General features: G+C 43.7%; 1 protein-coding gene across 3 annotated transcripts in view; it reads left to right on the forward strand.

Moving 5' to 3' along the window:
- TLN2 (talin 2) overlaps positions 1-26,084 on the forward strand; it is a 164,806-nt gene that overhangs the window by 23,073 nt on the left and 115,649 nt on the right. For all 3 annotated transcript variants that reach the window (XM_071568138.1, XM_071568140.1, XM_071568139.1), the window contains one exon: positions 20,956-21,038. The gene's annotated coding sequence lies outside the window, so the exon portion shown is untranslated. The remainder of the gene's footprint in view (positions 1-20,955; positions 21,039-26,084) is intronic.

A 26,084-nucleotide genomic window follows, 5' to 3' on the forward strand; every position in this document is an offset into this window, starting at 1 on the left:
TAAAGAAAGATCCTATTTAGATAAGAGTTGGGAACACAGTTAAAATTGTTCTTTTTTGACTTGGAGTGTTCAGTATTATATAAAAACCTCTCTGCCTGAACTTCTGTAAGATAAAGAACATATTAGTGGAGTTGAGTACTCAGGACCCGAGAGGTTCCCAAGCCATGGGAGTGCTTTTTGTTCCCTCTCAGCCTTGCAGGGCAAACTTTGGCCTGTGTAGCAGAATCAGGAGCTGCTTTGCCCCTCTCTCAGCAGTGGATTTTCCCCATATTTCTGCAACTGCTCCTTTCCTGGGTGGGAACTTCATAAACAGCTGCTGTGATTGGATCCTTAAAAGGACTTGGGAAACTTCTCAAACTCTAAACCTGGAAGAGACTCTGCATTGCACCTGTGGATGTTGTTGGTCATCAAAAAAATGCATTCCCTGCCTGGGTGGATAATCTGTTTTTAAAAGGTTCTTACAAGAAAGCTCAGTGTACATGGAGGAATAGATGGCTTTTGTGTACTTGGAATCTTAATTTTATTTTGCAGTCAGGCATTTAAAAATGCTGCCCCCTCAAAAATCCAGTATGCAAAACAAAGAAATCTTCCTCTTAAGTAGTTGCATGTGCAGATGTTGTGTGATGAGTTTTTAATTTGAATTATTTTGCTTTCACTAAATGATTAGATATCTCTAATTTTGAACAGGATTCTAAAGTGACAAACTGAATTTTAATTGCAGAGGAGCTGGTTCCAGAAGGTGTTTGGTCCCTGGGCTGTACTTTGGCATCCTGTTTGTCTTTGTTCTCTGATACTGTTACTATCCCTGTTGCCAGAATATCTGAAACAACATTCCTTCCTCTCCAACTCTGCCTGTGAACTGGGAACTCTTCTAGGTGACAAGAAGAGTAAAAGAAGTGTTGGCTTACTAGGAAAAAATAAATAGATGATACAGTGATGGTGTCATGACTTTCCTGGAGTGTGGAATCAAAAGATCTGGGAGGAATAAGCACCAAATCCTGTTGAATTACAGCTTGGAGAGAAGCAAATGAGCATCACTGCAAGCTGGAGAATGTCCTTAAGCCCAGAACACAGTGAAGAGTTGCTTGCTATCCCTGCTGTTTCACAGGCAGCCCGTTACCTTCAGTAACTGGGTACTTGATCTCATGCTTTTAGATGTGGAGTGTCCTGGGACTGTTGTGAGTGTCAGAGTGGAGGACCTGGCACGCTGCTCCAGCCTGGTACTCATATAAACTGTGCCCCAGTCCCCAGGGGAACATTGCTGGCATTCCAGAGCTGTGCCACTTCTGGTGACCTTCCCTACATTCCTGGAGTGGCAGTGGAAATGTCAGTCCCTGGTGTGTGCACAAAACTGGCTGCAAAGTGCACAGCAGTGATGTGGTAAAGGTGTCACATGGGGTGGCCTGTACAGAGGAGAAATCAGGGAGGGGGAAGTCTCTGAGCTGAAGGAGGATGTTGCTGAGCAGCAGAGGGGTCTCATCCAGCAGCTCATTCCCCAGCTGGCGGTGCCTGTGTGTGTTGAGCTTGTTGCAGTGAGGAAGCTGGAAAGTGCTGGCTTTTCTTAAGCTCACTTTGCTTAGGATTAATTTTCTTGATTTTTCTTCAAAGGTGAACGAGTTGTTGCTTTTGGCTTCTGCAAATCTGTGACTGTGTGATCAGTGCCCAGATGGGACACTGTGGGAAGCAGGTGAAAGTTCCACTACATCTCCTGCCCAGCCCTGCTGGGGTAACAAGTGCTCATTTAAGAGGTCAGAAAAAGAAATAGGAAAAATATCAGTGCTGAATTAGTGCTGTGGGAAACCAATATACACCATTTCTGGCCAGTGAGTTTTGCACTGACTGTAAAAATCAAATGTCACTGACTGTAGCACTTCTCTCAATGTTTCTACACCTTGAACTTTGATTCTCTGCTTTCAAAATGACTGATGGGGTGATGTGCAGTGTGTGAAATTAAAACTCTAAAGGTGTGTTGGTCCAACACTGGTGCATGGCTGGCTGTGGTTGAGCTGAATGAGGAAAAGGAGGGAGAAATGTCTGCAGCTTTTTTTCTTTATTACAAGCACTGAGGGATCTGTCTAAGCCAGTCTTCACCAGGTAGGAAACCTGTTAGGATTTACATTCCTTCCATTTACATTCAATGAGAGGCAGTCCCCTTGGTTTTTAACTGTTCACTTTGACTCTTGCAAACCATTTGGGGATCTTCCTGACATTCTCTCTTCCTCCAGAGAGTGTGGTTAAAAGAAAGATGTCTGCAAACTTGTCAGTACAGATTTGTCACTGTCAGGCTACATCTGAATCTTGATCCCATTATTGTGAGCAGCTTCTGTTGATTTTAGCAGGAGTTCAGCCACGTTTCCATTTGTGCAGAGGGAAAAATCCATCCCTGCATTTTCATTGCTGTTGCTGCTCTTGTGTAAAATTCTTTAACTGCTGAAGTTACTTGAGTCATCTTTGAACAAGAGTTTTGTTTGGGGTTAATGAAGTGGAAGAAGAAATTTTGAGGTGTCTCTGTCTTGATGTGATGCTTTCACTCCGTTAATGCTGCAGGTGCCTGTGCAGCCTCTTCCCCTGCAGAGGCTGCAGACTTGGCTTTTTGCCTGAATGCTGCAGAAGGTTGTGAGGGAACAGCCTCACAAAGGTCCAGTTTCCTTACTATGACAACTCTGTCCATTCTGTTACTCTAAGTAATTTATTTCTCTTTTCCATTTTTGGATATTGTAAACTCTTTTCTACGCCCAGTGTAGTTTTTCTGTAGTTACTTGGATTTGGTGGTAATTAAAGGTGTCATGCATGTGGTTCAGATCAGTTTTTCTCTTAGGAACTAAACATGGTGAGGATTTGTTTGATACTGGTAACATTCATTTAGCTCCAAGTGAGGGGCTGTGTTTCCTCCCACTGCATCCAAGTGAAGATGGTTCAAGCTCTGAGCTCTGAGAATGGCTCAGCAATGGGTGGTTTAGAATTAAAGGACTGGACAGGGGCTCTGGTGATAAGGCAGGGAAAGCTGTAGCTCTGTGGTGGATTGATTGGTTTTGAAAGCCACAAATGGTGGTTTTCTGGTTCTTCAGCCTCCTCTGTTTGCACTCCTGTTCTCAAGCTTCTTAGCATCAAATTCCCCTTTGATGCCACAATCTTTTCACAAGCACTATATGGAAGGAGGAATTGCTGCCAAATTCTTCTCAGTGTCTTTCCCCTTCAGCCTGCTGTTTTCTACCCTTTGGCTTCCAGGTGGCACCTTCATTCCTGGTCCTTTCCAAGGCTGTACCTTTGCTGTGGAAAGGGCACTGTTGTGCCTCTCTACCTGGAGAATGAGGCAGCTGAACCAACCTGAGACTGTCGAGCTCCGTGTGAGGCTGGGAAAGACTTCTCAGCTTGGGCACACAAAGAAAGTCTCAGTTCTGCTCCTCTTCCTTTTGTGGTTTGTGTGGGTTGTTGCTCTTTCAAGGGTAAAGGCTTGGAAACCACAGGCCTTGGCTGTGCCCTGGCAGTCACTGAGAGTGTGGTGTCCCTGTTCCTGTCTCTGGTGTGCAAAGACTCCTCTCCACTAATAGGGACAGCAATAATTTCTCCCCATCCTAAACTGAGGAATTGTAAGTGTGACAAACAATATGTCCAAGTCCTCCCATGTAATGATTAAATTTTATATCCCTGAAAAAGCTTAACCCAGTCCATGTGACCTTTCCATTAGGACTTGCATGTTTACTCTTAGCAGTTCTCTTGAACACATGCATTGCCTTTTAGACTTAAACAGTGTAACCTGAGCCAGGAGCTGCAGTGCAGCAGCTAAATATATCCCTACAGCATAGCCCACAAGCCCAGCACTCAGAAATGAATCCTTGAAAATAAGGAGGACTTGGATATTTTTTATAACCATACCATGTAAACAGTTATTTTTCATGTGCTGCTGTCATTTAATTTTAATTTATTCCATATGCTCTCCTGAGACACTCTTAGGGGCATAGGAGTTGGTGTTATGAAGTTAATGTAAGCAAATGGATTTAGGCTAAATGGGAATGTTTGGTTTATGGGAACTATGGATTTGCTGAAGTAGAAGGTGTCAGAGTTGAAGGTGTAGGCTGTCAAAAATGTCATGTAATGCCACTGGACACACAGGATGGAAAAAAATCTACTCCATTTGATGGTGGAAGTGGTTGAAATTGTTCTGAAGCTTCCACTGTGTCAGTTAAATGAGGATTTCTGTCTAATTATTGCTTGAATTGTTACCTGCTGATTAAGGAGTTCAGGTTTGTCCAGCCACGAGAAATGTGGAACGGGGTACAAGCAGTGGCATAATAAAGCCTGAGTGGCTGCAGTTGAATTTCATGCATTTTATAGTACATAAATTCTGAAAGGAGAGACACTGGTGTTTGGTCTCCTCTTTGTTGAAGTTTAAAATATGAACTTTCTCCATTTGAACTGGTGGTATATTCCAGAAGGAAGGAAATTGCCTGACTGAGCTGGATTGGCTTGATTTTTTAAACCACAGCAGTTTTCATGTGGGATTCTCCTGACTTCAAGCATTTTACAGGTAGTGAGGAAGGATCCACAGCAAGAGGCAGGTTTGCAAACTGCATTTTCCAGGTGAGGTCTGGACAGGAATATCTGGAGCAGGAATGGCTTTGGGTGGTTGAACTTTGGCTTTGCCCTGTGCTGGAGTTCTCTGCTCTGCAGGTGCACTCGGATGTGTTGGTTCCAAACATGGACTTGGATGTCCAACCTTTTTCTAGATGGTTCCAGCCAAGTTCCAGATGTCTGTAAGAAAGAGTGGGCTGCCATAATAAATGATGTCATCTCTGTGAGGCTGTAAATAGGAAGGGAATAGGATGCCAGCTTCCTCTTATGATTTGTGTAAGTTCCACTTGATCTCGACTCAATAAAAGATTAATTTTGAATGCAGCTATTTGTAGTCAAGGTCATTTATCAGCTAGACTAGAAATTATGCAGATAAACAGCTGAATGTTGCTCACAACATTTAAAAATTCGATTTTGCTGACTGAGGACAAGTAGAGGTAATAAACAGGTGTCAGATTTGGAAATCTCACCATATGGAGAGTCTGATGTAAAGCCATATTGGTTGGGGTTTTTTTGCTTGCTGGTTGTTCATGTGGTTTGAAATGACTGTGATTTCTCTTGGAAAGAATCAGTGAGGTTTGGTTCATTACCTGTAAGTTCCTTGGCCCTCCAAGAGCTTTTGCCTCTCCAGAAACTCTGTACATGTAACTGAGGTGGTATTTTATGGCCCAGATTTTCCTGGTTTTCTGCCTGTTCTTCATACTAACAACTGTCAGTGCTGTCCTGGTGTGGATCCTGTTTCACCTTTCCCTCCACTCAGCTAGGCTGTCATTTGGACAGTAAGAAAACAGTGATCTCTTGGATAGCAGAGCTAAAAAATGTTCATATCCACCTTACTCCTGTTCATTTTGGAAGTTCCACTTCTGTGGGCTCTGCTTAGGCTGCATCAAGCAGGGCAGTGGTGACCCTTGTAACAAACTGAGCCTGGGCACACAGCACTGAGAGGGTGGCAAGGTCAGACACTGGTGCCAGGGCACACCTGAGGGATCTGTGCCAGGTGTTGGGAAGGTCTCAGGATGATCAGCAGCCCCAAGATGTTGAATGTTTTTGGCAGTGACTTGAGTTGATTCTCAATGATGATGGTCAACAAAAGCAGGAGACAACTGCAAAATATGACCCCAAAGGATTTTGTTCCAAAAGGCAAAGGAAGAGTCTGGTCTCCTACCTGTCCAGAATGACCCTCTTCAGTTCTGCTCTCTTTGTAGAAAGCCCACAAGAGTGTTGTTGAGATGACTTGTTGCAGTTTCTGCAATGCACATTTGAATCCTAAAAGGTCCCAGACAATGGTGCCTTTTGGTGCCAGACTTTATAATTAAACACAAAAGCTTCCTGGGGTGTGGAGGAGTTGTTTTTCTTTTTAAAACTGGAGGGAGGGCTTGAACAGAAACATTTGGGGTTGTTTAGCCTGGAGAAGAGGAGGCTCAGAGGTGACCTCAGCACTGTCTGGAAGTGCCTGAAGGGAAGTTCTGGCCAGGTGGGGGTTGGTCTCTTCTCCCAGGCACTCAGCAATAGGACAAGGGGGCACGATGGGCTCAAGCTCTGCCAGGGGAAATTGAAGATCAGAAAGAAATTCTTTGCAGAGAGAGTGCTCAGGCATTGGAATGGGCTGCCCAGAGAGGGGGTGGATTCCCCATCCCTGGAGGTTTTTCAACTGAGCTTGGCTGTGGCACTGAGTGCCATGATCTGGTAAAGGGACTGGAGTTGGCCCAAGGGTTGGACTTGATGATCTCGGAGGTCTTTTCCAACCCAATCGATTCTGTGATTCTTTGATTTGTGTGGTGCATCCAGACTTAAGCTGGTGAGTGAAGAACACTGTATATACTGGTTGAAAAATACCCTGTTTTTTCAGAATTTTTTTTCTGGTAATAATAACTTCCACCACAATTTGATTTAAGAAAAAGAAACCCCTTCCCCCAAATGAACAGCAAAACAACCCATGCAAACAGGTTTTCAATGAACAACTTCTTAAGTCAGTCTTTGCTCTAATCTAACATCTTAGATTCTGTAGAAATAAATTTGAGATACCAGGATGCTTGATTGTTTGGTAGAAGAAATAAAATTTGTGGTTATCTTTAGCAGGTATCAAGTAAGTAATCTTGGATTACTTACTAAAGTAAGTAATCAAGTAGCAAATCCAAGATTCTGTTTTTAAAACTTAGTTTTGTTTGTCAGTTTGACTTTGTTGATGAACATTCTGACTTAAGTGTTGTCTAAAAGTCTTAGTTTTAGTTGCAGAAATCGTAGAATACCAACTGTTTTGAATATAATTCACATCTGCAGCTTGTGTGGGAAGGTGAATTCCTTGGGAGAGTAAATCATGTTGTCCACTGAACTTCTCTGCAAACTGTCTCAGGTTTCTTGTTGTGTGAATATTCAGTTCGAAGCAGGGATGTTTGGAAATTCAGATTTCAGAGTTCCTAACCACAGAAACATGGATTTTTTTGTTCTCTGGGCTAAATTCCAGCATTGTGTGAGCTCGTGCCACCCCACTGCAGTGTGCTGGGAGAAGGTCACAGCTGGAATTTGCCCATGTGGCTGGAACGTGCTCTGGTTGTCGACAATGTCTTCCCATTCTCCAGCTCCTCTTGCTGTGCAAAATGTCCTTGTGGAGTAAAGCCCTGGAATTACAGAGCAAGTTTGTTCTGGAGAGCTGCATTAAAGCAGGGCTTTCACAACCACAAAGGATGGCACAGGGGTAGAATGTAACTTCAAAAAACACTTTGCTGGTGTCACTTGCCACGAGTGTTCAGCCCCTTTCTGCACCAGGCAGCGTTTTGGTTGCAAATCTGCTGTTCCCAAAGGGCTGTGCAGGGCCTTGGCATCTCTGCTGGCATTGCCACTTGGAAAGGCTCCCTCCCTGTGCTGCCCAGGGGGGTGGCTGCATTCAGGGAAGAGTGAAAATGGAGCACAGGGCAGAAACAACTGCTTGGTTTTGGGAGCAGTGGCATAGCTGGGAGTGCTTGTAAATCCCCCTGGAGAATGAGAGGGGCCTTGGAAAATGTCCTGAAATTTGGTTGTTTCAACCTGGTGGTTGGAATTGCAAAGCTGTTGGGGAGCAGTTGCTGCTGGAAATGGAAGTTAAGGGGAAAAAAACCTCCTCTGCAACTTGAAAAGGAAAACTTAAGGGACACTGGGCTTCAAAAAGTCTCTGGGAAAATGACAAGCCACCTCTTGACCTTGAATAAAACTGCTGTGTTTTTGTGAGAGTATATTTGGCTCTCTTGTAGTGAACCCCCCCCCAGATTGCCTAAGGAGTATTTTTTCACTCTGGACCTCTTTGCAACTCCCTCCATCTGTGCAGTTCTTGAGAATGTCTCTTTTATTGTCCCAGAATTGTAACTGTTGGGCAGGTGAGCGTGGCTGGGTGTCCCTTTCTTCCCTGCAGCCTGATTTGTGTGAGGGTTTTGTGCAGCAGCTGCTCTGTCAGTTCAGCTCTCGAGGGGGAAAGTTCCTCAGCTCTTTCCCTGCAGGTACAATTGATAATGTTATGCATTTTATGTTATCTTGATCTTGTTGTGAGTGGCACCCTATTTGTTTTGCCAGCCTATTTGGTGATGCTTGTACAGCATCCTGTGCACACTCCTTTGTGCAGGGGCATTTCCTCTCAAGTCTTGTTTAATGTGTCAGTCCCTTATCAGATGACTTTTTCTGCCCTCCCATTTGCTGAATGTCCTCCCTGCTGCCTGTGCTACAAACAGTTCAGGGTTGTAAAGGTTATACACATTATACCTGTATGTCTACTGGAAACCACTGAAGAAAGAAGTTAAACCTTCACTTCTGGTTTTTCTTTATTTTTTCTTTACTGGTTTCCCTGTGATTAGAATTTCAGTGTCAGAATTTAATGGAAATAATAGAGTCACATCAGGCATGTGTGTCCTGTGGACAGAAGGCATGAGAGTTCAGAGACACAGACTGTCCACCTTTTTACTTCCCCAACTACCTGGTTGCTGTGACAATAATCTTTTCTGCCACCTGGATTTCTTAAGCCTTCATTTCTGGGTCCAAGTCCTGAGGGCCTTTTGCAATGAGAGAACAGTCTCTGTTCCCACAGATTTTTGTGCAGTTGCAAAGATATGAGGAGGGAGAACACAATGCCAGAATAGATGAACTGGGGAAGTTCTAGGCAGTTTTGGAGATTTCTTCAGATTTAAGATACTGTATCCTTGTTTTTAGCCTGTGAGAGACACAGCCCCAACTCCAGCAACTCAGAAATATTCCAGAAGAATTGGATGTTCTGGAATTGATTATTTTACATTGCTAAAACTTTGTTCCTCTGCCTATTGTCTGTGTTTCTTGCAGCTACACTAATGTCACTCTGCATTTAATCTTGTTTAATCCTGCAGTGGTACTTTTAACTACGAGACTTGGTCTGTCATCCTCCACACCCTCAGACTGATGTGTCCCCTGTTGCTTTCTTGCCAAGTTTCCCCTCCTAAATATTTGCCAGTTGCATGTTCAGGGCAAGGTGCCAAGTGGTGAATATGTCAACCAGAAGTGTGGTTCTTCCCACATGCCAGTCCAGAAAGAGGGTTTGGCTTGGCTGTTCTTGGCCAGGATTGCTTCCCAAAGCTTGTTGTCCATCTGTTGCTCCAGCAAAGTGCTGTCCAAGGAGCCAGAAACACACAGTTGTAGGAGCCTTGAGTGCTAATCATTCATGAGAGCAGCTGGAGTGAAAGTCAAGCCAGAAACAGCTCTGAGATGGGCTGCTCTGAATTTTCAGGCAGGTCAGCAGCATTGCTTCTCAAGCATACTGTGCCACAAGTGGAGTCTGTGCTTAAAAACATAATGAGGAGCACTTCAAAGCTGTTAGGATAAAATCCCTGCAATATCTAAACCGGGGCTGTAGAGACCTGGCAGTGAAGATGTGAGCTGAGTTCAGACAGTGCCCCTGGGCCTGTCGACCTGCTGAATGCTGTGTCCCAAAATACAGCTGCATTTTGGCACCATCCTCACTCTTCTGCTCACCAAAATGGCATTCTTTTCCAAGTCATATTTTTTAAAGAGACATTTTCCCTGAAAATCCATTTAAATATTTTAAAGCTACAGATTCAGTATTTGATTGGGGACGTTAAATTCAAATGCCAACACTTCCACTCTTTAGATGATCATGACAGAATATTGCATCTAAATGAGTTTTTTTTAAATTAAAAATCTAAACCCAATAACCAAAACCAACACTCCTAAAAACTGGTGACTTTAAAAATGCTGCAATGCAAAGTTCTACTGTGGATCTCATTTTCCTACAACACAGGGCAGACTGCAAACCACCTCTAAACTTGTGGTATCTCGTCAAAAACTTTGTTTGACTCTCCTCAGTCTGACATTGCCCCTCATTTGGGACTCAAACTGGCAAACTTCAGGTTTGTGCTCATCATTTCCTCAGGGTTTGTTCCTACATCCCTGTGATCTGGGGCTGCAATCAGTGCTCCTAAGCAGAAGTTTTAGTTGTTGCATTCACCAACCAGGTGTGTTCTTGGTCCACTCTTGTGTTCTGTTTTAAGGTCTGTGCCTTCTGAGAGCAAAAGCCACATGGGCAGAAGGGTCAGATTTTTGTGTCTGTGCCGAGTGCCCGTTCTGTGCTGGCTGTGCCAGCCTGGGCTGGGCATTGCAGACCCTCAGAACTGATTGTTACACCCAACCTCAGTCACCCTGAGCTCCAGCAGAGCCTTGGGAGCTGCTGCCCCTCTCCTGTGACACCATTCCCGTGTCTGGGACAGCCAGGTCAGTTGTCACCTCTGTGCTCACTTGATCCCATAAAACCATAAGTGCAGAATTGGACATAGGTCATGATTATCCAATTTTTAGTGCCAATTCTCAATGTAGTGCTTTGGATTTTTGTCAGTGGCTAAAAGGTTCTGGAGTGTTACATGCAGTAACTCAAGGTCCCAAATACTCTGTGTTTTAAGAAGCCTGCTGTAAGTTTTGGGTTGTGTTCATCTTCCTTGATAAATGTGTTTTTCTGCCTAAAAGTTGAATATGGACTCTGTATACTTGGAGAATTAATACACTGGAAACATGTTTATTCTGAAGTGAGATTTTGGGATGAAAACCAGAGAGGTTTTAGCAGAGCTGTTAAGACAACTGAGCTGAGTTACAACAGTAATTTCTCCTTTCAAAATCTGGAAGCAATAAATAAACCTCAGATGTGCTTTCTGAAAGCAGTGGAATCAATCCCTTGGGTGGATATTGTAAGAAAAAATTCTGGAGATGAGATTGTGAAAATACTGAAATGTATCTGCAGGCTGGAGCTCAGAATGGACAGAACTGAACATGTTTTACCTCTTCCTTCTAAAGGCTTCGTGCTCTGCACGTTGGTGTCACAGTGACCTGTTTCAAACAGACCAGACAGAAAACTTGTTTGATTTACTTGGGGGTTTTGGCTTCAACTCCAGGACAATGAATAGAAGATCAGTGAAAACACATCTTTCTTGGGTCTCTATCACTGAAAGTGGTAGAAGTCAGTCCATTTTTCCATACAAAGCCTGACTTGTTGCTGACGTGCTGACAGTGTGGAGGGGTTGTGTTTAGGAATTGCATTTTGGTGTTTTTATTGGGGGTTTTTGTTGTCCTTGGGGATTTTTGTCGTTGTTTTTGTTTATTTGGGGTTTTCTTTGTTTCTTTTTTGCTCTTTTGTTTTGGTTGCTTTTTAACTGTGCCAACTGCACTTCTCAGTGGTGGGTGAAGGGCATCGTCTCCATCTGCAGCAGCTCTGAGTGACAGACTCTGAGTACAAGTTTTTTGCAGCATTTAAATACTTGACAGCCAAGGCAAACAATGTTTTCTCTTCAGCAAAGGGCCTCGGGGGGACCTGATAGGAGTTTCTGCTCAAAAAGGTTCTGGAAGTCTGGGGTGGTGTGTGGAGGAGACTTAAAGGAGTGACCTTCAAGATGAACCCTGGGAAGGGATGGAGATTGGAAACCAAAATACCTCCAGTGTGGGAGGTGGTCACTTATTTGGGGTTGGACAATCTCTGTACACATTTGGAGGTGTGGTGTGATCCAAGACCGTTTCAGGGCAGAAGTGTGATGGGGTTTTGCTTGCTCCTTACCCTGTTAAATAAATATGTAATATTTATATTAAAAATCTTGATCTAAGATCACCACATATGTAGGAGTAGTGGAAGCATCTCATAAAGGGGTATTTCATGTTCTCCAACATAACTTGGGCACTGTCTCAGTCCCAAAACATGAGCTTGGAAAGCTTGGTCTGTCAAGAGAAGACCTCTCTCTTCTTTTTACTGAGAGAGAGGAATGAATAGGAGGTTGAACTTCTGTATTTTGGATTTCAGTTCAGAGTATTAAGAGCATGCATTTCTCAGGTCTGTGTTTTCCAGCACTGCCTCTCCTTCTTCCTCCTTCTCAATAGCCATTCCAGGCAATGTTCTCCCCTAGGACACAGTAAGTGCTGTTCAACCTGTCTGTGAACACTGCAGAGCATCAGTTTTGTCCTTTGGGGGACTTGAAGGGGAGCAATTAAAATGACAGGAAGTGCTTGGGACTGAAAGATTTATATCTGTGGGAAGACCTTATGAAATTCAAAGCACTTTTTAATCAGAAAGAATTGATTTGGCAGCTGCATAGTTAAAGATGTGCTGTTTCTTTCTGGGATGTGAAGTTAATGTCCTCCAAGACAAATCAGGCAGAAGAACAGCTTTATGCAGATCTGGTGTGGGATATATCAGCAGTGTGTACTCTCTGTAGACACACTGAATTCTCAGCCACTGAGGAACTCTAATAAGTAGCAGTGATTAAAGCTAAAGCTGCCTTTTAAATTCCCCCTCCCACAGTTTCATTGACAGACATTTACCTCCTACAAGAAAATAAATGCAGCAGGCAGACACTCAGCTTCTTAATCTGTTTGATGTGTCTCCCTTGCAGAAATGGCTGGTATTTGGAGAGGGAAGTGTATGGAAGGAATTTAAAGATGATGGTTGGTTAAGGTTGAAATGCTGTATGGGAGACTGGATACCAAGTCCTTGTGCTGGCAAGATGAGCTTCAAGCACACAGGAAAATCAGACAGTAGTGCCTTGGCTTTGCCTCCCCAGAAATGGCCCACACACTGGTCTTCTCCACGTTTTCTAATGTTCTGAACTTGTCTTTTTCAAACTGCTGGTGGGGTGTTGAAGTGTGGGGTGTTCCTGGGGTGCCACAGACTTCCTCCTGCTGGAAACTTGCCTGTGGTGAATGTGCTGAGGGTGCTCCCTGATGGATGGAGTGCAGTGTGGACAGCACCTGAAGTGTGCTGGTTTAAACGTGAACTGAGAGGAGAAATGAACACAACACAAGAGAGATTAGAATTCAGAGTTACAATTTAATAACAATATTACAATCAATGCAATGGCACAAAGAGAAATTGGGTTTAACCCACAAACCCAGCAGTGTAACCCACCCCCTGGGGCACAAACACAGTGGGGTTTGGTGGCCCCTGTGCTGAGCCCCACGTGGTTCCCCCGAGTCCAAAGGAAAAGGAGGGGAAAAAACCTGTTGGTGCAGATGATGGCACAGCCTGGTCAGAGTGATGGGCTCCTCCTGTCCAGGGTCTGCTCCTCCTCTGGATCTCATGAATGGTTCCCCAGTCCCCAAACCCCAAGATTCTCTCCCCTCAGGTGCAGGTGGGACCCCCAGTTCCTCCCCCAGGGCAGGGAGTTCCACACTGGGGGATCTGACTCTGGGAGTCAGGGGGATTTTGGAATCATTGCTGGCCCCTGAGCAGAGCTGAGCCCTCAGGTGGGTGTGGAGGTGCCAAGGACTCCCCAGAGGGCAGTTCTCCCAGCTCCTCTGCCAGGCTTCTTTCCCAGCCAGCTCCCAGCCTGAGGGGTCAGGTGTGCCCTGGGCAGCTGCTGCCAATGGGCCATTGTTCCCAGTTGCTGGGCAATGAATGGAGGGTGTAGAATGCACAGCTTTGGTCACACCCACACAGTGATAAACTGGTCCCACCTGCTGAACTGGGACAGAAGCCATCACAAGCTCTGCAAGAAGACCAAATGTGTTTGCATGTCTGAAGTAACAGTAATACAGATGCACATCTGTGTGTGTTGGAATCACTTTCCTCCACATCTCAGTGCAGTTACATTGTCTTGGACAACCAGCTTTGGTTCTGAGGAGCTCTGGGGCTGTGTGTTTGGAGACTCCCTGTGCTGCACTCAGGCCTGGGCATTAAAGGTTTGTTGGCACCATAACAGAAAGACATTGAAGTTTGATTTGGGTTGTTCTGCTTTGAGTTCCAAACACTTTCTCACTCCATACATCATAAATTTATGAACTTTGGATATCTGGTGTATTTGTGAGTCAGTCTGTTTCTTACTGTCAGGATAGTTAATCTGTTGCCTAAATTAAGTGTTTAATAACTTTCTTTATCTGATGATAGGGAGATCTTACAACCCACTGCTCTTTAAAAAGAACCTCTTCAGTGTAGTGAGGATACTCTAAAACTGGAAAACTCAAGTTCTGTGTCTATTGAAGCTGGTTTCTCACAGGTTGTATCTGGAGTCTGTGAACCATTGCTGTACTAACCCTTTGGATGCAAATCCACAGCCCAGCTTTCGAGGAATGCCTTTGGAAAGTTGGCAAACTCCCTGTGAGTCATGCCAAGGAAGTCAGTTGTGTGCTTTGTCTGCTCCAGTGGGAACGGGCTGGGGCTCTGCTGGGAGCAGACTGAGCTGGCACACCTCATTTTCCCAGGGAGAGGGCAGGTGTCCTGTCCTGGGAACATGCTCTGGAGAAGTTGGACCAACAGCAAGAACCTTGTGCTGCTTTCTTGGGTTGTTTTTTTTTCTCTTTTATTCTCTCCTTTTACCTGTCCATTAAAAGATTACCTCTGTTATTTTATTGCCTGTTCAGCTCATGCACCAACCCTGGACATGGAATCCCAACTCCCAACACTCATATTGCTAATGACTTTATTAGCCAAGATGAGACGATGAGTTGCATGTCAAGTGTTTTCATAACCTCATAATTTGATTATAACCTCGTGGTATCTCTTTCAAGTGACATGCTAAAGGCAGACTTGGCATTGCAGTAAGTTTTTTGTCTCAGGTAGCTTAACTGTCAGTACTTATAACCAGAACCTTTCCTACCCTTCCTGCAGGGGTTTTAATGCAAGACCTGGTCTGGTGATAGTTTTATTTTATATGGGGTTAAAATCTACTATGCACATAGTCAAGCTGTTTAAAATGTTCTTGTTAATGTATTTTCTTTAACATTTTTGAGAAGAAACATGGAACTGGTAACCTTTGTAATAGGCAGTCATTTTAATTGCTTAAGACTTTGGATTTTTTTATTAAAATGCCTTTTGCTGTAAATTCCTTTTTGTCTTAACTATGCCCAGACTGGTTTTGTTTGTTGGAGTTTTTTTTGTTTTGTTGGTGTGAAAATGGAGGTTAAATATACTTTGCTGAAGAAGAGACTGGGGGTTGGGAGCAAGGCCAGTGTTATATCATGGATTGATCTGCCTTTTTGGATAAGTTAAATGTTTTGAAGGGAGATGTGAATCCTCTCCAGAAGATGCTTATTGAGGAGAAATGTTTGATGCCTCAGTGATTCGTGACTTAAAGAAAAAGTGCACGTTGACATATTATTGTATTCGTAGCAGTTACTTAGGACAGCTGAATTCACACTTTTTCATAAAGATGATGCAAAATTTGCTGGGTTTATTTATATTGCCATAGAAGGGCAGAGGCTCAATAGTTGCCACTGAACCAGTGAATCTTTGCAGTAGATTGCTGAAATGCTGTAATGTATGTCAGTGTAAGCAGATGAGAAATCTGATTAATTCTGGCCTGAGTGCAAGTGGATGTTTGTATATTCTGAGTGTGCAGCATCAGAGCATCCTCAGAAAACAGGCCCCGTGCTGGGGAATTGCTGATGCTGTGGAGTTGTGTTCCCTGCTCAGCAGAGACCTGGAACTCTTCTGAGGTGGTTGTTCTCATGAAAAATAGTTCATCATCTGGTGCTTCACATCATTGCTCTGCATCAGTCACACTTGCTTTGTCTCCTGAGAGGCAAAACTTTACAATGTGATACCAAGACAAAATATTCTGGGCAAACATATTTTAGAGAACTGACCAAGTGTGGCTGAATGTGAATATTTGCTGAAGCTTTTTCTGTAGTAATAACAGTAAGAATAATGAAATTGAAACAAGTTACCTTTTAACTAATGATAGAGTACAATTTACATTAAACAAGATTCTGTTCTACTGGACAACAAAATTAGAACTTTCTTTTAAACTTACTTAGAGAGGAAGTTGGAGTTGAGAGTAAAGTTTGAATACTAACTACTCCTTGATGGAAAACTGTTGGCTGCCTTTGAAGAGCTTTGAACAGGAGACAAGTAGTATTTGCCTGATAGAAAGTTCATGTTCATTGTCCCAGTTCAGCAGGTGGGACCAGTTTATCACAGTGTGGGTGTGACCAAAGCTGTGCATTCTGCACCCTCCATTCATTTCCCAGGAACTGTTCCCAATGGCCCATTGGCAGCAGCTGCCCAGGGCACACCTGACCCCTCAGGCTGGGAGCTGGCTGGGAAAGAAGCCTGGCAGAGGAGCTGGGAGAACTCCCCTCTGGGCAGTCCTTGGCACCTCCACACCCACCTGAGGGCTCAGCTCTGCTCAGGGGCCAGCAATGATTCCAAAATCCCCCGACTCCCACAGTCAGATCCCCCAGTGTGGAACTCCCTGCCCTGGGGGAGGCACTGGGGGCTCCCACCTGCACCTGAGGGGAGAGAATCTTGGGGGTGGAGACTTTTGGGACCACTCATGGGATCCAGAGGAGGATGAGACCCTGGACAGGAGGAGCCCACCACTCTCCACCAGACTGTGCCATCATCTGCACCAACAGGTTTGTCCCTTCCTTTTCCTTTGGACTCGGAGGAACCACGTGGGGCTCAGCACAGGGGCCACCAAACCCCACTGTGTTTGTGCCCCAGGGGGCTGGGTTACACTGCTGGGGTTTGTGGGTTAAACCCAATTTCTCTTTGTGCCATTGCATTGATTGTAATGTTGTTATTAAATTGTAACTCTGACTTCTAATCTCTTTTGTGTTGGGTTCATTTCTCCTGCTGGTTTACCTTTAAACCAGCACATTCATGAAAACAGATGAACTTCAATCACAGAAAGTTGGCTCAGCAGCCATAATGTGAGAGCTTCATAATGTGAGAGATGAGTTTTACATGGTTTTGAAAATTTAGCAGAGTGTAGTTGACCTGAAATGACCACAGTGGGCACTTTGTTTCTGCCCTGTACAAACATGAAACCTTGAGATGAAATTAATGCCATACTTTGTGTGTTGCAGAATTCAGCTGTGCCTTTTCAAAACTGTCATCTCAGATGTGCAGGTTGTTGTAAGGATTGACAAACAGACGCTGAAAAACAGTACATGAGATCTGATAAGAGGGAAACGGATCCTCAGAGGCTGAACGTTTTGGCAGAGCAGTGCAGGGCTGAGCTCCCACCATCTCTGAGCCAGAAAGAAAGTCTGGATTGAAGCACCACTTTTGTGGTGTTGTGTTCAAGTGTAAGGGAAGAATTACATGTGAGAGCACAGTTTCACCTGGAGGATAGTTAAATTTACCTAAATGCTGAATAACTCATTCCAGGAGGTGAATTCTGGTCATTTCTGAAGTGGTCTTGGAGCAAGTAATAGAGACAGATAAGGAGGAGCCAGGATTTTAGAGAGAGTGCTCAGGCATTGGAATGGGCTGCCCAGGGAGGGGGTGGATTCCCCATCCCTGGAGGTTTTTCAACTGAGCTTGGCCGTGGCACTGAGTGCCATGATCTGGTAAAGGGACTGGAGTTGGAGCAAGGGTTGGACTTGATGATCTCAGAAGTCTTTTCCAACCCAATCCATTCTATGGTTCTGTGATCTGAATTTGTACCAACCTGAAATGGCCCTTCAACACCTTTCCTGTGTGCAGGGAACATAAAGTTTTGAGGCACTGAACTGAATTTCCTGATGTCTTAGGTGGGGGAAGGAACAATCCCCCTGTTTGTAGCTCTAAAATACCCAGCTGTTGGCAGATTCATTCAGCAGGGGTGGAACAGTGATGTGGTGGTGAGTGCCAACAGGATTGAAACTTAGGAATCCATACTCGGTGTATATTTGGATTTGGTTGTGGTTTTTCCAGCAATGCTTGGCAAACAACAACAAAAAACCAAAGCTACACAATCCAAAAAGCATAAATAAACAAAAAAAATCCCACCCCACAAAACACACCATGAAAAAATCCCACATCATAAACCTGAAGGAAAAACATGGGCAGAAATATCTTCCCCATTCAGAAAATGTAGTGTGAGAGGATGCTGGAATTTATCCTTCTAGTCTGAGTGAGCCTCTAATCCAAATGCTACTGAATTAAATTCTGCTATCATCAAGAATTTTGAGATTGCAGAATACCCAGGAAACATCTATAAAGGGCAAAACTCTAATTTATCTCTAATTCCCAGTGCAGGAATCTGCAATGGAATTGGGGAAGTGTGTTCCACTTCAGTGCTTTTCTTGCTCTATAAATAGCATCACTAACATTTGAACCAAAAGCATTTGATAGAAATGGAGCTGCAGCTTAGGGAAAAAAAGAAGAGGGGGGGGGAGTAAGAAACACCCCAAATATTTCGAAATTCCTGTTGAATTTTGTGTAACCTGAATTTTGTGTAACCTGAATTTTGTGTAACCTGAATTTTGTGTAACCTGAATTTTCTGCACTCACTTTTCCCCCTGCAAGAGGCTGCAGTGGGAGGGAGGAATCAGAGCCAGGGCTCAGGGCAGCCCTTTGCTGACTGGGCTTTGGGCAGTCTGCTTCCAGCTCTGAGCACATTCCAGGAAGTGAGGACAATAGAATAAACAAACAGGGATTAATAGTTTGTTTAGGCTCTCTTTATCTCCCTATCGATAAGGAAAAGAGTATGTGGCTGCTTCAGCAGTAATTAACCCACTTGAAAAATGCATGTTGTTTGCACAGGGACATTTGTTCAAACTGGCCATAGCACAAGAAGCATCTTTTGTTTGTCTCAAACTCCACAAGATTCATTCATTTTTCTACTGTTAAATATTCTGATAACGTAAAATCTACTATTTAAAATAATTTTGCAGCATAGTGTTCTACTAATTGAATTTCCCCAGTAGTTTGTGCAAATGAATTGTTGTGTTTCTTCCTTTGATGTAGAGAGCAGTTCCTTCACCTCCTTCCTTCCCAGTCTCATTAACACTTCAATGGGTAGATAGACCCTCCTGATAAACTATGGAAAAGCAAATTTCTAGTTCCCCAAGTCTGGTTTACAGCTTGAAAATAAGAATTGGGGGGGGGGGTTTATGGCATTTGTTTGGTTTTTTGAGCAACATTTCTGTTTTAGAACTGCATATTCAAGAGACATTTCAGAGTTCGGAACCACCATGATGGGAAATGAGCAGCATGTGTTGAATTTATTTGGGTGCCTTTGTGGGGTGGAACTGGAAAGGAGCTGCACTGGGATGGTCACTTCATTCTCTGTACCTCCTCTGGCCTTGTTGTCTCCCAGATGGGTGTGTTTTGCCACAAGTCCATTGTCAGCCTCTGAGAGGAAGATGCTTCTTGGTGCTCTCAGAACTTGGGGCTCCAAGGGGCTTCTGATGCCTTCGTCAACAAAGTGCTGGCAATGAAGAAAGGGTCAGGTGCCAGTGGCTGAAATGCTTCACAACTGCATTTAAACCAGATTTTTAGCCATTTAAGAGATGTGCAAATGTGGAGAAGTAAATAGTGGCTTGAGGAGGTAGGGTGGGTGCTGAATTTCTGGGCAGGGCTGGGGCATGTTACTGTAATCCTGGCACTGTAGGTGAACCCATTGGGCACTGCTAGAGCCACCCAAGGGACTGCACCAGCCATGAGACCCTCTGTGCCTGAACTGCTGTTACCCTGACCTTCAGTTTAGCAGGAAATCCATGGGGTGGCACACCTTGAATTAGAGTTAATTGTATACTCTTTGTGCACTGCTGGAGACTTGGTAGGTGCTGAAAAATTAGGATGAGTGTGAGCAGGGGGCTAAATTTCCAAGTAGGAAACTACTGCAGTGCCAGTTTTATGCAGGTGATCCATTGGTGCTGAAGTGTTTGTCCTGCATTTACCTTGACCTGCACCAAACCCTGCACTTAGTAGTGGTCTTGGCATAGACCTGATGTTACTCAAAAGACCACTGAAAGGCTAAAGAAAAATCACTTTTCTAACCAACCAAGAGAAGCAAAACATCCTGTGATGAATTTGCTGTATTAAAAATGTTTTTTGCCAGCTTTGGTTGGTGAAAAGTTGCAGGAATTCTTTTGCTGCTCTTGGCTTTTCTCTGCTCAAAGGCACTCCCTGCTGTGTACTTGTAAACATGTGCAACTTTATTCTTTAACTTCCTGATCTTTCTGGTACATAAACTAGTTTCAGATTTGGAGAGCTGTTGTGGCTCAGAGCTTGGGCTGAGAGAGAAATGTAGAAGTGGGATCAGAGCCTGCCATAAGTCCAGTCTGCACACATGGATCAGAAGCTTTGTGAGCAGCAAGACCTAGACCAGACATAAGACTGGGCCTGGAAAAGTGCTGAGATCCTTAGAGAGAAGGTGGTGTTTTATTTCATAGCATTTTGGGGTCTGGACTTATGAAACTGCAGTTTATTTTGGTGTACAAACAGGTTTGCCCATCCTTGTGGTTATTAAACCAGGATGCTGTGTTGGGCTTTTGATTAGAGTGAGAGCTAACAAATGATTCTAGTACTCCTAGGGGGGAAAAAAGGAAACAAACTCTTAAAAAACAAAACCTGAAAACATCCAAAGGAGAAAACTCACCTCCTCAAAACAGCCAAAGTTTGTCATCTTTTAAAGCCAAACCAGAGCCAAAGTTTGTCATCTTTTAAAGCCAAACCAGAGCCAAAGTTTGTCATCTTTTAAAGCCAAACCAGAGCTGTAGTTCTATTTTCACTTTTCCTGCACTGGTACTTTCAGAAGGGAGTTCTTTGTGAAAGGGAATTGCCCAGAGAGGCTCCTCCTGTGCTGCTTTGGGCTGTTACTCCTCACAGGGACTGCAAACCATGGAAAAGCAGAGTTAATGCCAAATAGATGCTTTGAGAAGGCAGTGGGATTGTCTAATTCATGTTAACACCCAGCCTTGTGCTGCAAGTGGTGTCATCATTGCCTGTAAAAACTCACTTCATTTATCAGGAGCTTTTTTTGTGTGAGTTGGAAGCCTGGGTTGAATTTTATTTTCTTGAACACATAGCTGTTCCTTTTGGCAATGCAAATTGTGACTCCCAAAGAGAAAAGGAAGCTTAAAACTTCCTGAGTTGTTTCCTTTCCACTGTGTTGACAGAGAAGGTACTTGAAAAATAGAAATTATTGTCCTGGGAATAAGAAAGTAACTTGTTTGTATGTTTTGTTACAGACCTGGTTACTGGAAGCCTTCCACGTGGTCCAACAGTACTTTCAGGCAACTTTATTATCTATTAAATGAAGTTTAATTTTGAGGTAAGGTCCTGTTTAATTGTCTTTGTTATGCATCTAATGACATAAACCCCACAACAGTAATTAAAGAACTTGTATCTGCTGCTTGTGTATATTAGTGTGAAATTTTCTTTAGAGAATATGTGCAATATATACAACTCTGGCTGTGTTTATGAAGACAGAAACAAACTGAAAAACAAATGTGATTTGTGAATGTTGAAGTGCCAAGTAAATATTGCAATTAACAGCCTGAGGATTAACCTGACCATTACAGACATGGGCTGTTTTTAAACAGTTTCCAGGGAGACTGGAGAATATGATCATGTAATAAATGAGTCCTTTAAGCCTTAGGAAAAAGGGCCTTGCCTTTCATTGGTATGAGAACAAACAGCTGAGAAGACTTAACTGTTTCATCTTAGCACTTGTAAGAGTTGCAAAGAGAACAGGGGAAAATCCTCCCCACAACTTCCCAGATACATTCCCATTTCCAGAGGGTGTCACAAAGCAGGAAAACTGCCTTTGGGCAAAATGGTGATAAATCTCACTCCATATTCTCAAGCTGTTGGAGTTCCTTTGACCTTGGACACAATTCCTGTATTAATGTGTCCCTGGCTTTGAGTGCTCATCTGGAAATGGTGCTTGGAATACTCAAAGGTTGCTGATGGAATTTTGTCCTGCCATTCCCCATGTTTGAAAAATGTCTTTAGTGAACTTTCAGAGCAGCCTGTAACAAAGGCAGCCTGGCAGTTGGTGTGAGGTGTGTGCAAGGACAAGGTGAAAGGGAGGTGGTTTGGGTGCATAATCAGAGCACTGAGGACTCTCAGAGTTCAGCCTCAGCTGTTTGGAGTCTGCCAGGCTGACAGAGCTTTTGGGGAAGATGTGCCCTGTCTGAGCACATCAGATGAGCTCAGTTGGTTGAAACTTGGCTGTAATAATGCCAGAGCCATGGGTTCAATCCCCTGTGTGGGCCATTGACCTGAGTTGGACTCGATGATCCTTGTGGGTCCCTTCCAACTCAGAATAGTCTGGGATTCTGTGGTTGTGTGATGGAGGAGGAGGTGTGACCTTAGCTGAGCACACAGTTGGCAGTGGACAAGGCTAAGATTAATCTAATTGACTTGTAATGTTTGGACACAGAAGCTCAACAGTGTATGGTGATCTCTTTGTGTCTGTCTCTGTGGTGGGAGCAGCAGACTTTTGGGGGTTCAATCCTGCTCTCTGCAGAGGTTCAGGTTTTTCTCAAGCTTAAACCTGTCCAGAAATTTTTATAAGGATTACACAAACTTCTGATTTCTATCCTTCCATGTGAGCTTTTACCTTGGGGGTATGGAGTACTCTTAAAGCAAAAGGAATGCTGTGGTGCTTGCTTGAATCATTCACTCTGATGTCCCTGAGGGGTGTCTCAGTCTCTGTGTTGTCCTGTTGGTGGCTGTGACAGAGGTGTTGATTTGGTGGGTGCAGGATGTTCTTGCTCAGCCTTTCTGTTTTAATTAGTGTTGGTGGTTCTGCAGTAACTGAGCCTTCTGTTGCTATTGGTCTTGTTCCCCTCCTCAGCCAATCTTTTTTTTCCTCTTTGTATGTTTTACCCCAAGTTCCTTTGACTAACCATTCACTGTTTGTTTCTTCTGTTGAAAAAAAATGTTCTTATTTAATAAAAAACAATTTAATATTCAAAAAGCACAGAGCCTGATGCCTCCACCAGAAAACTGATGTTCAAAACTTGTTTACAGCCACGCTCAGCCTTGGAGATGGCATGAAATGTTGAAGTATTGAGACCTTGTTGTGCCTTCCTTTCCTCCCCTGCTCATTTGGTGGGATCTGTAAAGGAGAGGAGCATGTCCTGAGCTCACCAGCCTTGGTGCAACACCATCTGCCAAAGGATGGGGATTTGAGATGATGTAGGCTAGGATTGGTAACTGCTCTTGTGGTGAATCTCAGGGAGGTTATGGAGGTTGGAAGAGCAGGAAAAGCTTTCTCTGGCAGCTGTTTAAAAGCCCTGGGAGGAGATTGTGTGATCTGCTGTTTTCTGCTTGGCCTGTTTTATGGATGCATCACTTGGGTTGTGTGTAAAGTGGGGCATCTGCATCTCCAGCACTCACTGGGCTGTGGGGACACTTCTGTGTGACCACCTTTCTAAGGAGGGATGTGTGTTGGATTAGTAGTGCTGTCTTGGCTGGCATGCAATTTTTTGGATTATTTTTAGTATTTTTCTCTGAATCTTCATGTCTTGGTGACATGAAAATTGGTAGAGAATGATGATTTATACAGAAATTCTAATAGTCTCATGGTGATGCAAAATTGGGATTGGTTGTGAGTAAAAAATTGCCTGGATAATACTGCAGTAGATGGGACAGAGACCAGATTGTTGGCAAAATAGAAACATAATGAATTACAATTTAGATTCAAAGAGTGCTTTGCTTTGTTTTTAATTCTCCAATAGGTATCATTGAGCAAAAAGTGTGCTAAAGTGTTGAACTACATGGGGTTGATGGGGAAAAACCCCAACCTGTTGAGCTGTCTGAGTTGGTGTTAATTGTTCCTCTCTTTCTTTTGTGTAATTACATTTTTTAAACCTGATTCAGTAATTTCCAGTGTGTTGTCCTGTACATTTTTTGCAAAAAAATCCATGTTTGAGGCCTCTCCCATCACATTTTGTACAGAAACAGGGTTGGGTTGGGCTGAGTCAGTAGAATCACTGTTCTTGTCTAATAGTTTTTGCAGGGAAAAATTCCTGTTCCATTTCAACACTGGTAACTCTCTGCAGAAGTGACACCAAAAATGCATCTTCAAGTCTGAGAAGTATCTGTGGGAAGCACTTGGTGGGTTTTTAACCTATTGACTCCAGGCCCATAACCTCGTGTTCTGTGGTGCATATTAGGAATCCAACAGGGGATCATTTTGCTTGCAACAAATTCTGTTAAAAGTCCTTCTGCCAACTGGTTGGTGAGTTGATGTTCTTGCAGTTTTAACCTTTGGGCTTTTCTTGTCTTACCCTGCTCTGGGCTTGGTGTCAGCTGGGAAATTTTGCTCATCTTTCCTTTGTTCTTTGCTTGGTTCTGTTTCCAAGAGAGATGTCCATGATGGCAGCAGAGTTCTGTTCACACAGCAAGTTTAAAACTAAAATGTCTGTCAGTTGTTGGAAAAAACTCACCAATTCTTGATGTTAGTCATGGCAGGAGGTGCCTTACAGCAAAAAATGCCCCTATAAAATGTTGTCTGTACAGGCCAGAGAATCAAACACTGAAGTGTTAGAAACATCAGTGATCCTTTTACAGTTGATTCTATGATATGGCTTTTTATGTGCTTTCTGATACTCCCTGGCTCTTAATTAGGGTGTTCTTTAATTAGCATGTAGTACCTTCTTGAGGAGGACCAGAGAAGAGCAACGAGGCTGGAGAAGGGACTGGAGCACAAGTGCTGTGGGGAGAGGCTGAGGGAGCTGGGGGTGTTCAGCCTGGAGAAGAGGAGGCTCAGAGGTGACCTCAGCACTGTCTGGAACTGCCTGAAGGGAAGTTCTGGCCAGGTGGGGGTTGGTCTCTTCTCCCAGGCACTCAGCAATAGGACAAGGGGGCACGATGGGCTCAAGCTCTGCCAGGGGAAATTGAAGTTGGAGAGCAGAAAAAACTTCTTTGCAGAGAGAGTGCTCAGGCATTGGAATGGGCTGCCCAGAGAGGGGGTGGATTCCCCATCCCTGGAGGTTTTTCAGCTGAGCTTGGCCGTGGCACTGAGTGCCATGATCTGGTAAAGGGACTGGAGTTGGACCAAGGGTTGGACTCAATGATCTGGGAGGTCTTTTCCAACCCAATCCATTCTATGATTCTGTGATTCTTTATTGACCTCCAAGTAAACCCTCTGCTTTTGTCTTTATTGCACTTACCTACCTGTTCAGTTTTTATTGACTCTTCACTGTGGACTCTCTGCAGAACATGTTCTTCTTTTTGACCAAGATTTTCTTACTGTAACTGTGTGTCTGACCTGTACAAAAAGTGAGAGTTTGGAGGAAACAGAAACCATCAGTGCCTGCTGCTGGTTTGTACAGCCATGGTGTGTTATGAAGTCAGCTTTGGGTTGCACTGAGCATTTGGATTGAGGGGGTTTCTTCTGATATGACAAGTTCTGGCCTATTATTCTGGTGGGAAAGACAGAGAATATTCAGTATCCCCTTAGCTGCCTTTTTTCTCCCTTTTTTTTCCTTTCATTTAAATCACTGTCTTGGGCCAAAAGACATGGTGGAAATTCATATTTGTGTGACAGGGATTTTGCTGTAATTTGTATTCCTGACAAGCCCAGTAGATCCAGCAGATTTAAATAAAAATGGTAGCTCAGGCACTTGGATTTATCTTGAGCCATACCATTTTAAAGTGCACTTCATTGTTCTGTGTATGTGTTTTTTAACACAGACTGAATTTTAGTGCATTCTGGGTACTTGAACAGAGAAAAATTGGGTTACCTTGTCTATAGAGGAGCTGGAACTTTCTGGCTGGGACCCACTTTGCTGTGCTGTGCTTGATATAAATGACAGTCAGTCTCTAAGCTGTCAAACTGAATTTTCACTCAGTGACTGAGCTCTTTACCAAGGCTCCTGCTTTCAAGTGGACCTGCAAGAAATAAGTTTTCCAAGTCAGAAATCCCTTTGTCTTCATCATCAAATTGTGAAGATTTCATGGGATGATGGTTTGGGTGCCCAGTGGGACCAGCAGTTGTGTGAATTCCTCCTGCCACTTCTGGGCTTTCTTAAATAGGTGACTGCTGACCTGCTCCACTGCTGTTGCATTAATTCACATAACATTTTGTAAATGTTCACTTTTTTCTGCATCTCTTCCTATTTTAGTGATCTGTTCTAAATAATTGTAGTAACTGATTGTTGGGACAGGTGGGTCAAACCTACTCAAAGCCAATTCAATGCCTGTTAAGTCCGGATGATTCAGATGGAATCAGTGAGAGCACAGAACTATTCCACATAAACCCCATCACAGGACTGCCAAAAAATTGTTTAATTTGAGCCTCATTAATCTTCTGGATGGGAAAGATGTTTCTGAAGACTTGTCTACCCCATCTAATTCTGGGTGA

Source organism: Pithys albifrons, chromosome 13 (genome assembly GCF_047495875.1).
Source record: "Pithys albifrons albifrons isolate INPA30051 chromosome 13, PitAlb_v1, whole genome shotgun sequence".
Taxonomy (NCBI): Eukaryota; Metazoa; Chordata; class Aves; order Passeriformes; family Thamnophilidae; genus Pithys; species Pithys albifrons.